Raw genomic sequence first — 18,891 nt, forward strand, 5'->3', positions numbered from 1 at the left:
TAGCGCACTGAGTGGAATATTTCAGCAGGATAATACAGTTCGTACTACAAACGCCTTAAGGAATGTATGAATCCTCGATTGGTTTTGTTCAGTTTCTTTCTATTTTTCTTTTTGTTTTGTCTCTGATGGGGCATGTCTGGTTTGCGATACGAAAACGGATACTTTCCCACGAAATGTCAGTTAGCAATCGTGATAAAGTAGCACAGCAAGTGTCTCAGGCTTGCTAAGATATTTCTTGAGATTCGAAGGCTGTTTACTTCCATGACACAACGAACACAAAACTATATTCGTGATTGTGAGGGTCACACCAAAATTTTGATAAATATCGGCCTAGTGCTTCATGCTAACAGCACTTCACTTTCCCGCCAGTGTATAAATAAAATTTCCCACCAAATATCTCCAAGGGAAATGTGAAGTTTCTAGGTAAACGTGTTATATATATGCGAGTTCACTACAGAGCTTTCCCCACTCTGTCTGGGCGAGTCTCAGCACCATACCTCGTCATACATTCTCGATTTCCAATATAACTTTCAAGTTAGTGTGAGGAGCTATTCCGACATAACACATGAAGATCTGCTGGTGGTAAAAAGATACGTACTGATGAACAGTAACATCGCTTTAGCAGATCAGTACTAACAACATGGGTGAACTGCTGGGTTCATATATATACCCCACCGCCATTTTCTGTCTACAAATGATGAGTATCTACGTCTGTTCGGATTACATGGTCGATATGTTAAGAAAACCCATCATGTGGGCGCTGCTAGGATTATATAGGCTGATAAACTCCATTCGAATGTGTAACAGAAGAAAAGCTTTGGAAAAGATGACGTAATTATCCCGAAAAAATAAGGACGGTTTAGGGTATTTATGGAGGTATACATACAATCATTTTCTACTCGATCCGCTCATGAGAGCGGGATGGAAGGGTAATCGATAATACTGGTACTATGTACTCTCCACCATGCACTACAGGGACTTGCGGTGTGATTCTTTAGAAGCAGGAAATTTTCAGATGATACTGTTCCCTGCAAGCGGATAGTAGCAAATCCATGAAGATCCGTGGAGATCAGTGCAGCGACTGTTAACTGACGTCAACGTAAATAAAAGTAATTATTGCCCACAAAAAGAGCTATCGCCGGCAACATTAACTGCTGTAGAAAAATAGCTAGGAGAAAGTCAAAGTAGAGCAAGGATATGTAGTGTTCAGATTCATTATACAACAATGTTAAGGAAATGTAATCCACCCACGAAAGAAGTGGATATCAGAATTTTACTACTGACCAAAAACTCACCTTACGTGGTTGATTTTGGTTGACCTGCTACGCAGTTGCATCAGTATAAATAATCCGGTAGATAGGTCTATAACGCGAGTAGGAATGTATTATTTTCCTAGAGGAAAAAGAAAAGATGACATTACTTGCGAAACTGCAAGAATTGGGAATCACACACTATGTGATCAAAAGTATCCGGACACACCCAAAAATAAACCTTTTTCATATTAGGTACATTACGCTGCCACTTAATGCCAGGTACTCCTTATCAGCGACCTCAGTAGTCATCAGACATCGTGAGAGCAGAATGGGGCCCTCCGCGAAACTCACAGACTTCGAATGTGGTCGGATGTTTGGGTGTCACTTGCGTCTGAACATACACGTACAATACAAAAGCGTACAGGCCGACCTCGTCTGTTGACTGACAGAGACCGCCGACAGTTGAAGAGGGTCGTAATGTGTAATAAGCAGACACCTATCCAGACCATCACACAGGAATTCCAAACTGCACCAGGATCCACTGCAAATACTATGGCAGTTAGGCGGGAGGTGAGAAAACTTGGATTTCATGGTCGAGCTGCTGCTCATAAGTCACACATCAAACCGGTAAATGCCAAACGACTCCTTACTTGGTGTAAGGAGCGTAAACATTGGACGATTGAACAGTGGAAATACATTTTGTGGGGGTGACGAATAACGGTACACAATGTGGCGATCAGATGTCAGAATGTGGGTATGGCGAATGCCCGGTGAACGTCATCTGCCAGCGTGTGTAGTGCCAACAGTAAAATTCGGAGGCAGTGGTGCTCTGGTGTAGTCGTGTTTTTCATGGAGGGGGCTTGCACCCCTTGTTATTTTGCGTGGCACTATCACAGCACAGGCCTACATTGATGTTTTAAGAACCTTCTTTCATCCCACTGTTGAAGAGCAATTCGGGGATAGCGATTGCATCTTTGAACACGATCGAGCACCTGTTCATAATGCGCGGCCTGTGACGGAGTGGTTACACGACAGTAACATCCCTGTAATAGACTGGCCTGCACAGAGTCCTGGCCTGAATCCTATAGAACACCTTTGAGATGTTTTAGATCACCGACTTCGTTCCAGGCCCCACCGACCGTCATCGACACCTCTCCTCAGCGCAGCACTCCGTGAAGAATGGGCTGCCATTCCCCAAGAAACCTTCCAGCACCTGGCTGAACATATGCCTGCCAGAGTGAAAGTTGTCATCAAGAATAAGGGTAGGTAAACACCATACTGAATTCCTGCATTACCGATGGAGGGCGCGACGAACTTGTGATTTTCAGCCAGGTGTCCGGAAACTTTTGATCACATAGTGTATGTGGATGTTCGAACCGTGTGTGTGTGTGTGTGTGTGTGTGTGTGTGTGTGTGTGTGTGTGTGTGTGTGTGTGTGTGTGTGTACACACACCAGATAAATCCTATCCGCATACTACTAGACAACGATTCGATTCCGTCTTTGGAAAGAAATGCTTCTAAAATGACCAGCTCTACAGACACACACAGCCTATATGGGATAAGATATACACTACCCTATCCTAAATGCGCTATTGGAGACGTCCGATCTTGAGAGCTACCACCGAGTGCAAATGCACTGTTATAAAACAGATGTAGCGTTTCTTCGCTCTCATAGGAATCAAGCAGTATGATGTGGGGTGGGTTTACCACTATAGTAATATAATGCGAGATTGGTGTGCTGTTGGACGAAGTAATGCTCACAAAATTATGATGTAATGATTACAGAAAGAGAGAGAAGTGCTGATGACTAGAGGAAAATTATATTTCAAAATCAAACAATAGAAACTCCAGTTTATAATGTGACTGTTGCTTACCGTAAAGATGACATGCTAAATTGCAGATAGGCACAATTACGAGACACTTACAGATAAGCTTTCGGCCTCAACCGTCGTGAGAAAAAGAACGAAAAACACACACTACTCACTCAGACAAGCAAGCGTACGTCGTTCACACATGACCGCAAATTCCAGCAGCTGATTCAAGTTTCTGCAATTGGTGGTCACATGTGCGTGAAGTGTGCTTGATTGTGTGAATGTGTGTGTGTCTTCTTTTCTGAAGAAAGCTTATGCATAAGTGTCTTAATTGTGTCTGTCGGCAACCTAAGATGTCTTCCTTACAGTAAGTATCAATCTATCTTTTCCTACATGTTGACATTTCGAAATCAGGTAGATGCAAATGCAGCGTGTCAAAAAAAATGGTTCAAATGGCTCTGAGCACTATGGGACTTAACTGTTGTGGTCATCGGTCCCCTAGAACTTAGAATTACTTAAATCTAACCTAAGGACATCACACACATCCATGACCGAGGCAGGATTCGAACCTGCGACCGTAGCGTACGCGCGGTTCCAGACTGTAGCGCCTAGAACCGCTCGGCCACTCCAGCCGCCAGGGTATCTAAGACTGCAAGAGTTGTTAATGGTGACGATATGGGGAGATGAAGTACTGTGGTTAAAGGGGGCTGACAGGCAATATGTTTACTGCTTCTTCTAAGTGATTCGAGTAAACGTATTACTTCCTGTAACCTACGTTTCGCAAAGTGACTAACGAGAAAATGGGGCCAATAACAAGGTTTCACAGACATTTTTTCCACACGCCATTCGAGGCTACGTATAGCTTATCAGGTGTCATACTACCACCCAAAATATTAATAATCAAACTGTGTTTCTAGAGTGTACATGGATTTTCGTTATCCTTGTGTTGAACGCAGCATATCTTGGAAACATGACCTCATTTGTGAACAACATGAAACCAGAAGAACTGTGGTATTCCACGCACAGCTTAAAGAGCACGTTTCCAGCTGATCACAGCATCTCTCACATGTCTCACGAAATGACTGCAATGAGAAAGCATTCTTGCCGCCCATTATTCATGAATGGATCAGGGAGGGATGGTAGCAACAGAAGTTCTGCTTTTTACTTCTCGATTAATATGTTTGAGTGGGACAGGAAAGAGGCGATAACACTGCTGCATTGAACAGCTGTGCATCGTTGGCTGAAGTTTTAGTGGAGGAATTTTTGAAAGCAAAATATGTGAAAATGCGTTATCAACCACGAAGAAACAGCTTATAAAACACGTTTTCATCTGGTCACAGGAACCCACACGTAATAAGAAAGAAATAATAATTACGATGATAAAAATGTATCATTCAGCGTAACAATCCCACACTGTATTTTTTACTTCTTTTTGCCTATTGTCGAAGAACGTAATCGCAAAAGTACGTAGTGTGTAATACTAACATCTTATGCGCTTTCTGAGCTTAAAATTTCAGTAGTTATAGATTAATTGAGGGTAGCAAACGGGAAACTCCGGTATACAAAACGGTCCTGACGTCAACTAAAAGCGTTTGTAGTGTTGTGAAACAACGTGTCTGTGTGTATAGTGTGTGAGGTGACTAAGGGTGAGAAACCAGTGAACTGTGCAACATTGGAAAAAAATTTATTTTTCGAACAGTATTGTACACTATGAGTAAACCGAACACGATAGCACTGTTTTAAACAGACTGGCGTTGTATTGCGGAGGGAGGAGGCTTCCGTCTTCATCCAGCCATTCTCATTTAGTTTCTTCGTGGTCTCCCTGAATTAATTCAGACCTTTAGGTCTGTAAATCTGTGTGCATGTGACCTAGACTCCACTAAAAAAAATGAATTATTCAAATGGTAGGTGTGATGTACATGTACATACAAACAAATAAGCACAATTTGTGAAAATCTACATGACTTATCGAAGACAAAGAGCTTCAGAAACTGCGGAAGTCAATAAAGTGTTGGTCCACCTCTGGCCCTTGTGCAAGCAGTCATTCGGCTTCGCATTGATTGATACAGTTGTGGGATATCGTGCAAAACACTGTCCAACTGACGCGGATGCGGGAACGGCCCCGTCTGTAATGCTCCACTTAACTGGGAAGAGATCCGGCGACCTTGCTGGCCATAAGAGGATTCCACGTGCACGAAGACAGGCAGTAGAAGCTCTCGCCGTGTGCCGGCAGACATTATTTTGCTCAAACGTAGGCCCAGGATGTCTTCAGTGACGAGTCACGCCTCGAACTGAGCCCCGGTGAACAGCGAGCCGGCCCGCACGGTGGTGGGGTGCCGGCCCGACGCCCGCCCGCCACACCCCCCACAGCAGGGACCCCTCTGGCCGTCACCCGCGGCGTCCTCACAGCACGACGTCGCGTTTTGTTGTCCTGCGTGGCATACATTCAGCAAGATAATGCCCGCCCGCACACGACGAGAGTCCCGACTGCTCGTGTGCGCGCTTCCGAAAACTTACCTTTACCGGCAAGGAGGCAGGATCTCATCTCGATTGAGAAAGTTCCTTCGTGGTGGTTCGTTTGTTTTGTCTTAGTGTGTACCTTGTTTTTGTTGCTCATAAGCTGGTATAGTGTGACTTGTACAACATCCTTGTAAAAGAAATCTTCGGATGAGTAACGCTGCTACCAGAGATGTGCAAAATAATTTATTAAAAGCATTTAAATTCAAAATGCAAATATTTGATTTTTTTCTGTTTCAGATGTAAACACAAAATAGATTTAAATAAAAGTATTTAAATACAAGATACGTATTTTCAAAATACCTTTATTCAAATTAAATACCTCCACTCAGTGATAATTTTACATGCCTCTTATTTCACAGATTTTAACACCAATAACTGTTCAGTCAACGATAGGAAAATAGTCGTGCAGCAGGAGCAGAACTTGGTAAACAAGAATATACCGGGTGATCAAAAAGTGAGTATACGAAAACTTAATAAACCACGGAATAATGTAGATAGAGAGGTAAAAATTGACACATACTTGGGATGACATGGGGTTTTATTAGAACAAAGAAAAAAACAAAAAAAAAATGTATTGCTAGACGCGTGAAAGATCTCTTGCGCGCGTCGTTTGGTGATGATCGTGTGCTCAGCCGCCACTTTCGTCATGCTTGGCCTCCCAGGTCCCCAGACCTCAGTCCGTGCTGTTACTGCCTTTGGGGTTACCTGACGTCGCAAGTGTATCGTGATCGACCGACATCTCTAGGGATTCTGAAAGAACATCCGACGTCAATGCCTCACCATAACGCCGGACATGCTTTACAGTGCTGTTCACAACATTATTCCTGGACTACAGCTATTATTGAGGAATGATGGTGGACATATTCAGCATTTCCTGTAAAGAAAATAATCTTTGCTCTGTCTTACTTTGTTATGCTAATTATTGCTATTGTGATCAGATGAAGCGCCATCTGTCGGACATTTTTTGAACGTTTCAATTTTTTTGGTTCTAATAAAACCCCACGTCATTCTAAGCATGTGTGTCAATTTCTACCTCTCTATCTACATCATTCCGTCATTTATTAAGTTTTCAAATTCATACTGACTTTTATTCACCCAGTATGTAAGAAAAAGCCTCTCTTTTACAGTTGCATGTCTGTACAAGGAATCTAAACTATTTTCGTTACAATTTTAAATAATGTAGTATTTCCAGATCTATTGTACTATTGGCACTCTCACTGGCTACAGAAAAATCAGAGTACTCAACAATTATACACGAGGGTAACTCAATTGTTATCCGCATAGTAGTTATAAAATGTTATTGTAATCAGATAGGAAACTTATAAGAACACCATTTTTCGACGTAGTCTCCTCGCGTTTCAACGCTCTTGGTCCATCGTTGTACAAGCTTCCTGTGATTCTTCGAGTGCTCCACAAATGCAAACACTGTTTACAAAGGTATAGCCGTCACTGCAACACTCAACGAACCCTCTTAGTGTTGCCCATGAGTAAACTCGTGATCTCAGAAAAATTTCACATTGACTTCGTTCCCTGCTTCCTTCACTTTCTTTCGACATCAGTTGGCATTACCAGGTGATTTTGGTATGTTGTACATTAAACTAACAGTAGTGGTAAACACATAATGTAAACTGAAGTCTCACTGCATTTTAAAATGATTAGGGGCATGCTCATATTTACTTGACAGATATATAATCGGCGTTTCTAGTGCAGTATCTTTTCACCTTAGAACATTTTTTGTTTTAAAGAAATGACTAAGTAAATAAATGATAACTGCCAAGTATGAAATTAAAAAAAAAATTGAAGAGAAGCATTTTCTGTTTGAGATATACAAAAGTCTGTATTTTAAGTATTTAAAAAAAATAGAACACGCTTTTTGAAAAAAGAATTTCAAATGGACCATAAAGATGTTATTTTGCATTTAGTATTTACATTTCACGTACACCCATTCCATATAATTGACTACTATTACTATTAGTACTGCTAGGGTACCAAGACATAGGTCATAGAATTAGCGTTCCATTGAAAGATTTGCAACAGATCACTGAACCAGACAAAATTGTTGTTATCTAAGAGGTGGGTCCTTCATGTTTGCCACAGATTACTGAACCAGACTAAATTATTGTTATCCAAGAGGTGGGTCCTTCATGTGTCGGACACGTATCATCGCTGTAGACGTGTTTCTGACAGGTGAGCAGTATTGGGGCCAGGCAGATCTTCCAACGTGTTGTCCTGCACACCAGTCAAAATATTGGCCATCTGACCGTCTATCAAGGCGACAATAAGCAAGCAGACCGCGCCTACTTCTTCAACACCTTCCTGCAGGTGCGGAAGATAGCCTGTGTATCCGTTCTCATTTATCCGACTGAGTGAGCTTGGAAGCCTGCTGTGACTCGTCACTGGATCGCTTTTAGCACTCTGGATCACCCCAGGAACGTCACCAACCAAGACTGTGGCAGGCTTACCACAGTATCTCGATCGCCTTGTTATCAACAAGCCGAGGAGGGTCCAAGGGTGCTACAATCCGTAACTACTACACATGGCTTTGAATCTTACCCATCAACAGGTGGCTCCTATATACGTACAAGGAGAGTACAAGAATGGACCAGCAAACTTCCAGGCCAATATCCTCACCATCGGTCTGCTGCAGAATTCTTGAACATATTCTCAATTCGAATATAAATAATTTCTGCGATAACGTTGGAGGCTTCCTTCAAACGGAAGAGCTACTGTCCGCAAACCAGAATGGATTCAGAAACCAATGCTCAGGCGAAGTTGAGCTTGCCCTATCCTCACATGATATCCTGCGAACCATGGACGAATGGCAACAGACTGATTGCATACTCCTACGTTCCTGAGAAGTTTTTGAGACGGTGCCCTGCTGCAGACAGGTACAAGCATACAGAATAGGTTCCCAGATATGTGACCGGCTCGAAGACGTCTTAAAGTGTGATGTCCTTGACGGAGAGTGTTCATCACAGACAAGGGTATCGTCAGGAGTACCTCAGGGAAGTGTAACAGTAGAACTGCCATTATAGGCCCGCGTAAATGAAGTGACGGACAGGGAGAGCACCAATCTCCGGCTGTTTGCTGGCGATGCTGTGGCGGTGGGAAGGCGTCGTCGCTGAGTGACTGCAGGGGATACGAGTGAGCGCTGCTCGAGTGTCTGGGATCCCCACCAGGTCGGATTAAAAGGAAACGTCGAAGCAGTTCAGAGACATGCTGCTAGATGATTTCCATCAGTAGGCAACTGTTCATCAGCTCAAATGGGAATCCCTGGGGCAGAAGACGACGTTCCATTCGAGGAAAGTTTAGAGAACCGGCATTTGAAGCTGACTGGAGAATCATTCTACTGCCGTAATCGTACATTTCGTTTAAGGACGACGAAAATAAGAGAAATAAGGGCTTGTACAGGACGTAGGTAGCCGTTTTTCCCTCTCTGTATTTGCCAATGGTACTGCAACAAGGTCCGTATGCCGTCTTCCGGAGTGTGTACGTGGATGCAGAACGGATTATTGGACTTTCTAGCACGCTGCTTTTTATTTTGTTTTCATTTCACAGGAAAGTTACATTTCAGGGAGTTTTCTCGTATTATTCTCTTGTTTCAGGTTAGAGACAACTTCCGCCACGCAACTTTCGTGACGTTAACGTTACAATTTTCATTGTTTCCATGTGTTTACTCGGTCACCACACTCCAGATGGCCGATTTCCGCCGTTTTTTCCACCCACATTTAGTACAACACTTCATCTGCGTTTTTCATTGGTGCTGTGCGTGTATGTGTTTACGGCGTTGCCAACTGTGTTTATTTTTCTCCTTTTGTTTGTGTTTTGTTTGTGGTTTGATATTTGTTTATTTTTTCCTCTTTCGTCTGTGCATCAGAGAGATAGATAGAGAGAGAGAGAGAGAGAGAGAGAGAGAGAGAGACAGACAGAGAGAGAGAGAGACAGACAGAGAGAAGGAGGGGGCAGATTGATTAATTGTTTTGTCTGGCTATGTTTTACATTACCGTTATTGCTTTCGATGACGATGATGATGTTCGGTTTGTGGGGCGCTCAACTGCACGGTTATCAGCGCCCGTACAATCCCAACCTTTGTTCAGTCCAATCTCGCCACTTTCAGGAATGATGAAATGATGAGGACAAAACATACACTCAGTCGTCTCGAGGCAGGTGAAAATCCCTGACTCCAACTGGAATCGAACACGGGACCCCGTGCTCGGGAAGAGAGAACGCGACCGCGAGACCACGAACTGCGGACTTACTGTTTTCGAGGTTAATATGACTAGTGAGGTATTCTGTATGTTTATTTAGTCATTAATTACTTTCAGCTTTATTGCAAGGGCTCTTTGTATATGAAAGTTTTCCTGTAATGTCAGGAGTTTTTGTTGTAACTGTTCACTCTATTAATTTTAATGTCCTCTTCCATGTTGAATGATTTGTGTCCACGTTTTGTCAGGTGTTCAGTAAAGGTAGAGTCACTATTTTCGTACGTTCATCTTCTTACATGTTCTTTATACCTAGTTTTTAAAGTGCTGCCTGTCATTGCTAGATCCACTGATTCACATTATTGAAAGTCTACCTGGTAGACACCTACTCCCTGGTATTTATTTGGTTTGTCTGTTGTTTGTAAATGCGACTGCCCAACTGAAGTGTGTTTCTCGTTCTGTAAGCAACGTGCAGTCCTTGTGTCTTTAGTATATCTGTTATGATGAGCGTTGATTTTTGTTTGTATGTTAAAGTGCACCATTTCTTTCAGTTAGTTGTGTCATGATTGTTACTGTTTTGTGTTACTGTGCATGCTGCGGTGTCTGTATTATTTGAGGGGTGCTGTGGTCTTTGGGTCTTCTTTTTGTTTTCATTTTTCTTTGCTTGTGTTTTGATTCTGTGGTTGAATGTTTGTACTATATGATTATTATAAGAATTATTTCTGGTTATAAATTGTATTGATTATAATTCATTTTTATACCTATCTTCGTTGAGTGGGATATTGTTTAGTCTGAGTAACATATGTCACAGGGCCAATATATTTTCATTTCTTAGGTGGTCGAATATGGCATGTATAATTTTGTCTGTGGCTGTCGGTTTTCTGAAGATTTCGACCATTTTCTTGTTGCTGTGTCTCTGTATTGTTATAGCCAAGAAATATACTTGCTTTCGTGTTTCTTTTTCCATCGTAAATTTTATGCTTCATGTATAATATTTATGCCATTATGGAGTTTATCTATTTTGTCTATTGGTACATCTACCATAGAGATTATAGCACCGACATATCTTTACTGGGAAACAACTGTTTCCTTTCTTTGTGAAAACTGATCAATTTCTGTGCGGTTGATGAATATGTTTACCAATGTTCCTGTTACTGGGGATGCTATTGGACGGCAATCTTTCTGTAATTAAAATTAATTTTCAAACTGAGAGTAGTTTTGGTATGTGGTTGTTGTGAGGGTTATGGTTACTTAACTAGCATTACTTGCAGGTAGATTGTTGTATGTAAGCTGGGCCTGTTCAGTTAGTTTTAGTGGGTCTGCAGTGGAAATCGAGGTCGAAAGAAATGAGTGATGCTGTATGTAGAATGTGGTGTATTCATGAAATTAACAACAGGCTTCGCTGGGATATGTGGTTTGTGAACTTTGGTTTGGCTTCTGAGTGTTGGTACATCTTGATTCTTCTGTGTTGTATTCCATAAAGAATTTCCACTCTGCAGCAGATTTTTAAACTCTGTGACAGATTGAAACTGTGTTGTGAACTGGTACTCGAACCTACTATATTTCCCCTTCATTCCCAAGCACTCAGCACACCATAACCGCTCTCTTTCTGGCAGTACCGACCGAGGTGGCGCAATGGTTGGCACACTGGACTCACATTCGGGCGGACGACGGTTCAAACCCGCGTCTGACCATCCTGATTTAGGTTTCCTTTGATTTCTCTGAACCGATTCAGGCAAATGCCGGGTTGTTTACTTTGAAAGGGCAGCTTCGATTTCCTTCCCATCTTTCCCTAATCCGTGCTCGTGCTTCGTCTCTGAGGACCCTACTATGCTGCTGCTCCTCCTTCTGGCAGTGGCTCCCTCCTGCACAAGATCTCAAGCTCGAGCCACAGTTCTGCAGACACTTCAGATATTACAGGCAGCTGTGAATTGTTCTGTTTGAAGTTTCGTATTACTACAAACAACATAGTGAACGCATTATTGTGGCCAAGATAGATACGAAGCCCACGCCTACTAGAGTAGTACAAGTTTATATGCCAACTAGCTCTGCAGATGAAGAAATGTATGATGAAATAAAAGAAATTATTCAGATAGTGAAGGGAGACGAAAATTTAGTAGGAAAAGGGAGAGAAGGATACGTAGTAGGTGAATATGGATTGGGGCTAAGAAATGAAAGAGGAAGCCGCCTGGTAGAATTTTGCACAGAGCACAACTTAAGCATAGCTAACACTTGGTTCAAGAATCATAACAGAAGGTTGAATACATTGAAGAAACCTGGAGATACTGACAGGTTTCAGATAGATTATATAATGGTAAGACAACGATTTAGGAACCAAGTTTTCAATTGTAAGACATTTCCAGGGACAGATGTGGACTCTGACCATAATCTATTGGTTATGAACTGTAGATTAAAACTGAAGAAACTGCAAAAAGGTGGGAATTTAAGGAGATGGGACCTGGATAAACAGAAAGAACCAGAGGTTGTACAGAGTTTCAAGGAGAGCATAAGGGAACAATTGACAGGAATGGGGGAAAGAAATACAGTAGAAGAAGAATGGGTAGCATTGAGGGATGAAGTAGTGAAGCCAGCAAAGGATAAATTAGGTAAAAAGACGAGGGCTGCTAGAAATCCTTGGGTAACAGAAGAAATATTGAACTTAATTGATGAAAGGAGAAAATATAAAAATGCAGTAAATGAAGCAGGCAAAAAGGAATACAAACGTCTCAAAAATGAGATCGACAGGAAGAGCAAAATGACTAAGCAGGGATGGCTAGAGCACAAATGTAAGGATGTAGAGGCTTGTCTCACCAGGAGTAAGATAGATACTGCCTACCGGAAAATTAAAGAGACCTTTGGAGAAAAGAGAACCACTTGTATGAATATCAAGAGGTCAGATGGAAACCCGGTTGTTAGAAAAGAAGGGAAAGCAGAAAGGTGGAAGGAGTATATAGAGGGCCCATACAAGGGCGATGTACTTGAGGACAATATTATGGCAATGGAAGAGGATGTAGATGAATATGAAATCGGAGATATGATACTGCGTGAAGAGTTTGACAGAGCACTGAAAGACCTGAGTCGAAACAAGGCTCCGGGAGAAGACAACATTCCATTAGAACTACTGACAGCCTTGGGAGAGCCAGTCCTGACAACATTCTACCATCTGGTGAACAAGATATATGAGACAGGCGAAATATCCTCAGACTTCAAGAAGAATATAATAATTCCAATCCCAAAGAAAGCAGGTGTTGACAGATGTGAAAATTACCGAACTATCAGTTTAATAAGTCACGGCTGCAAAATGCTAATGCGAATTCTTTACAGACGAATGGAAAAACTGGTAGAAGCCGACCTCGGGGAAGATCAGTTTGGATTCCGTAGAAATATTGGAACACGTGAGGCAATACTGACCCTACGACTTATCTTAGAAGCTAGATTAAGGTAAGGAAAACCTACGTTTCTAGCATTTGTAGACTTATAGAAAGCTTTTGACAACGTTGACTGGAATACTCTCTTTCAAATTCTGAAGGTGGCAGGGGTAAAATACTGGGAGCGCAAGGCTATTTACAATTTGTACAGAAACCAGATGGCAGTTATAAGAGTCGAGGGACATGAAAGGGTGGCAGTGGTTGGGAAGGGAGTGAGACAGGATTGTAGCCTCTCCCCGATGTTATACGATCTGTGTATTGAGCAAGCAGTAAAGGAAACAAAAGAAAAATTTGGAGTAGGTATTAAAATCCATGGAGAAGAAATAAAAACTTTGAGGTTCGCCGATGACATTGTAAATGTGTCAGACTGGCAATGGCAAAAAGCGTTTCTGAAGAAGAGAAATTTGTTAACGTCGAGTATAAATTTAAGTGTTAGGAAGTCGTTTCTGAAAGTATTTGTATGGAGTGTAGCCATGTATGGAAGTGAAACATGGACGATAAATAGTTTGGACAAGAAGTGAATAGAAGCTTTTGAAATGTGGTGCTACAGAAGAATGCTGAAGATTGGATGGGTAGATCACATAACTAATGAGGAGGTGTAGAATAGGATTGAGGAGAAGAGAATTTTGTGGCACAACTAGACTAGAAGAAGGGATCGGTAGGTAGGATGTGTTCTGAGGCATCAAGGGATCACCAGTTTAGTATTGGAGGGCAGCGTGGAGAGTAAAAATCGTAGAGGGAGACCAAGAGATGAATACACTAAGCAGATTCAGAAGGATGTAGGTTGCAGTGGTTACTGGGAGATGAAGAAGCTTGCACACGATAGAGTAGCATGGAGAGCTGCATGAAGCCAGTCTCAGGATTGAAGACCACAAAACAACATGGCAGATCGAGGCGTCCCCCGCGGTTTACGAGTAGCGTCTTTGATTCGTAATCAAATCGTCCTCGGTCCCAGGTTCGAAATCTACAACCACTTAAATTATGATCAATAATTAGCATTGCCAGCCGAACACTTCCGGCATTAGAAGTCACCCTCATTCTGCCCACGACCGTCTAAAAGATAGCTTAGCAGCGGACACAGGTTCGGGACACTGTCTTGATCTTTGGATGGGAAACTGACCCCGAAGGCAGAAGAATCAGCAATGATCAACGGCATGTGGATACAAAAGGCAGCGGAAACCACTGCATTAAAGACACGTAATATGTATCCACGGGACATGTGGCTTGGAACTGTAAAAGTGTTATGATGATCTCTCCATTGGCAAAGGTGCCTGAATAGCCCCCATTCGGATCTCTGGGAGGGAACTATCAAGAGGGAAGTGACCATGAGAAAAGGATTGAATAACCAACGACGGGATAAAGCTCTACGACCAGGGGCGTGGATTGTCGGAAGCTTGAACTTGTTAGAGAAGTTAGATAATCTTAAAAGCGGAATGCAAACGCTACAACTAGATATAGTATGGGTCAGTGAAGTGAAATGGAAACAAGACAACGATTTCTGCTCAGATGAGTATCGGGTAATATCAACAGCAGCAGAAAATGGTGTAACTGGAGAAGGATTCGTTATGAATAGGAAGGTAGGGCAGAGGGTGTGTTACTGTGAACAGTTCAGTGACCGGGTTGCTCTAATCAGAATCGACAGCAAACCGCCACCGACAACGATAATTCAGGTATACATGCCGACGTCGTGAGATGAAGATGGAGAGATAGAGGAAGTATATGAGGATACTGAAAGAGTAATACGGAACGTAAATGTTGATGAAAATCTATTAGCCATAGGAGATGGGAATGCAGTTGCAGGGGAAAGAGTAGAAGAAAAGGTTGCAGGAGGATATGGGCTTGGGACAAGGACTGAGAGAGGAGGAAGACTAATTGACATCTGTAACATATTTCAGCTAGGAACAGCGAATATCCTGTTCAAGAATGACCAGAAGACGTTTTATATTGGAGAAGGCTGGGTGATACTGGAAGACTTCAGTTAGATTACACCATGTGCAGACAGATTCCCAAGTCAGATGCTGGATTGTGAGGTGTACCCAGGAGCACATATACAGTCTGATCACAATGTAGTGATGAACGGTAGGATGAAGTTTAAGAGATTGGTCAGAAGGAATCAGTACGCAAAGAAGTGGCATATGGAAGTACTAAGGAATAACGAGATTGGCTTGAAGTTCCGTAAGGCTATAAATACAGCAGTAAGGAATAGAGCAGTGGGCAGTACAGTTGAAGAGGAATGAACATCTCTAAAAAAGGGCCATCACAAAAGTTGGAAAGGAAAACAAAAGTACAAAGAAGGTAACTGCGAAGAAACCATGGGTATTGTATTGTATTGTATCGAACTGGGGACCTAGAAACGACGGAGAGGCGTCGTCCCCGCCGTTGTGTTCAGTGATTCACAAACCCACAACAGGCTACAGCAGTCCACTCAGCCTACCACCGCCCCACACCAAACCCAGGGCTATTGTGAGGTTCTGCACCCAGTGGAGACCTCCCTCCCCCCTGCCCGGGAGCGTCCCACACCAGACGAGAGTAACCTCAATGTTTGCGTGGTAGAGTAGTAATGGTGTACGCGTACGTGGAGAAAGTGTTTGCGCAGTAATCGCCGATATAGTGTAACTGGGGCGGAATAAGGGGAACCAGCCCGCATTCGCCGAGACGGATGGAAAACCACCTTAAGAACCATCCACAGGCTGGCCGGCACATCGGACCTCGACACTAATCCACGGGGCGAATTCGCGCCGGGGACCGCCACACCATCCCGCCCAGAAAGCAGTGCGTTAGACCGCACGGCTAACCGGGCGGGCCAACGATGGGTAACTGAAGAAATACTTCAAATGGTGGATGAAAGAAGGAAGGAAAAAATCCTCAGAGAAAATCAGGAATACAAAAATACAAGTCAGTGTGGAATAAAGTAAACAGGAAATGCAGGGAAGTTAAGGCGAAATGGCTGCATGAAAAACGTGTAGAAATCTAAACTGATTTTCCTAAGGAGTGACTCAGCATACAGAAAAGTCAATACAACCTTCAATGAAAATAAAAGCAAGCATTGTAACATTAAGAGCGCAGCGCAAATTCCACTGTTAAATGCAGAGGAGAGAGCGGAAACATAGAAAGAATTATTGAAGGCATTCATAAGTGGGAAGATTTCTCTGATGTGATATAAGAAGACATAGGTGTCGATTCAGATGAGACGAGGATCCAGTATTAGAATCGGAATTTAAGGGAGTACTGAAGGACTTAAGGTCAAGTAAGGCAGGAGGGATGAAAAACATTCCATCTGAATGTGTAAAATCATTGGGGGGGGGGGGGGGGGAGTGGGAACAAAACGGCTATTTACGAATGTATTAATGTTCCGGAAAAATATCGTCCACACAATTCCGAAGACTGCAAGAACTGATAAGTACGAGAATGGTCGAACAATTCAGCTTAACAACTGTGCATCCAAATTGGTGACAAGAATAATATACAGAAGAATGGAGAAGAAAATTGAGGATGCATTATATGGCGATCAGTTTGACTTTGTGAAAGGTAATATCACTGTAGAGGCAATTGTGACGTTTCGGCTGATAATGGAAACAAGACTAAGGAAATCAACACTCGTTCATAGGACCTGTCGACCTAAAAAAGCGTTAGACACTGTAAAATTGTGCGAGATGTTCGAAATAGGGGTAAGCTATAGGGAGAGACGGGTAATATACAATATGTACAAGAGGGTATAATAAGAGTAAACGATCAAGAACGAAGGCTCGAATTAAGAAATTTGTAAGACAGGGATGTAGTGTTTCACCCCTACATAGGAGACGCAACAATGGAAGTAAGAGAAAGGTTGAGGAGTGTGATGGAATTTCGAGGTGAAAGGATACTGATGATCTGATTGGCTGATGACACTGCAGCTATCCTAAGTGAAGAAGAATTACATGACCTGCTGAATGGAATGAAGAGTCTAATGAGCACAGAATATGGAATGAGTAAATCTAAGAAGACGAAATAAATGAGCAGAAATGAGAACGGAGAGAAACTTAACATCAGAATTGGGGATCACAAGACTGATCGTCAAGAGGTAGATAATGTTAAGGAATTATACTACTTAGGCAGTAAAATAACCAGTGACGGATGGAGCAAGGGGGATATCAAAATCAGACTAGCAATGGCAAAAAGGGAATTCCTGGCAAAGAGAAGTGTACTAGTATCAAGCATAGCCCTTAATTTGAGGAAGACATTACTGAAATTGTAAGTTTGGAGCGCAACATAGTGTGGTAGTATACATGGACTGCAGGAAAACCGGAACAGAAGAGAATCGAAGCATTTGAGATGTTGCATACAGACGAATGTAATGTCAGAGGAAAGAATATATGGGAAACCCTGACTAGGAGAGGATAATAGGACATCTGTTAAAAATGACTTTCTTTGTACTAGAGGGAGCTGTAGAGGGGAAAATTGTAGAGGAAGACAGAGATTGGAATCCATCCAGCAAATAATTGTGGACGAAGGTTGCAAATGCTGCTCTGAGACGAAGAGTGGGCACAGGAGTGGAATTGGTGGCCGACCGCGTCAGACATCAAACCAGTCAGCAGACAGATCACACGAAAAATAAAAATAAAAAAATAAAAAAAGAGGCAAATGTGCGATTGCTTCAGCGACGCGTTTCCTAGAGTCGCAACGCAAACGCGGTCGCACATGTGCCGGTGGTGCAGACCTGTTTTTTAGCAGTTTATCAGCACTGATAGAAAGGAATGCTAAAAAAAAAGCACGCACTGTATGTAAAGTGCTTCATTCCGACTGAAGAAAGAAGATTCAGTGGTCGTCCCAAGGACAGACCTACGAAGTTGGTAGGCTACATGTTGCATCAACGTCCTGCGCTCGTCTTTATAAATAGAAGCGTACTGACTTCTGCATACCGAGGCGGTGTTTGTTTTTCTCGTGGTGGGCTTCCGAGAGGCGCACGGCCCTTATCAGCGGACCCGCACACCGAGAAGGAGCGTGGCGGTGCGGATCCGGCGAGAACCGGCCGCGTCGGATAACCCCGGGCTATCTGGGCGGGGTGGGGCGCCGCCTCCACAAGGCGACGGACGGCCGCGGGTCAGCGGCGGCGCGCGCGGCACGCGTCTCGCAGCGCCAAACCGAAACACGCCGCGGGCGGCTCTGAGCCGCGGCGCACTCGGCGAGCGGCTGGTTCTGCGGCGTGAGGTGTGACAGACTCCGTAAAGACAGGAAAATTGTCAGTTGCAATGGACGAGCTGTTGTCTAAAGACGCGCTAGTAATTTTGCCAAGTCATTATTTGTCCACTCTTCTTCACCATCCCTTGCAGAATTTTGATGTTCTTGAAAATTTTCCTGTTCCCTTCTCTACACATTGATTCCTGCACTACCACAGCAGATATAGAACCCTAAAGCATGACTCAACCAGCCCTCTCCTTCACATCATTTATCGTTTTCACTCAGTGACAATTCTGCCATTGTTACCTAGACCATTAGTTTCGTTTCGTCAGTAAACAAACCTATATTTCATACTTCACTGCCTCAACTTACCCCTTTGGCATGGAGAGAAGCTTCAAGCTTGTCTGACGATCTTTCGCATAGTTCAAAAAGAAATTTCTACATCCAAAGATTTGTGTAAATGACTAATTGATTCAGATTATGACGTTCTTAGTTATTTCTTGGGTTACAACGTAACTGTA

The sequence above is a fragment of the Schistocerca nitens genome, chromosome 9 (assembly GCF_023898315.1).
Source record: "Schistocerca nitens isolate TAMUIC-IGC-003100 chromosome 9, iqSchNite1.1, whole genome shotgun sequence".
NCBI classification, from domain to species: Eukaryota; Metazoa; Arthropoda; class Insecta; order Orthoptera; family Acrididae; genus Schistocerca; species Schistocerca nitens.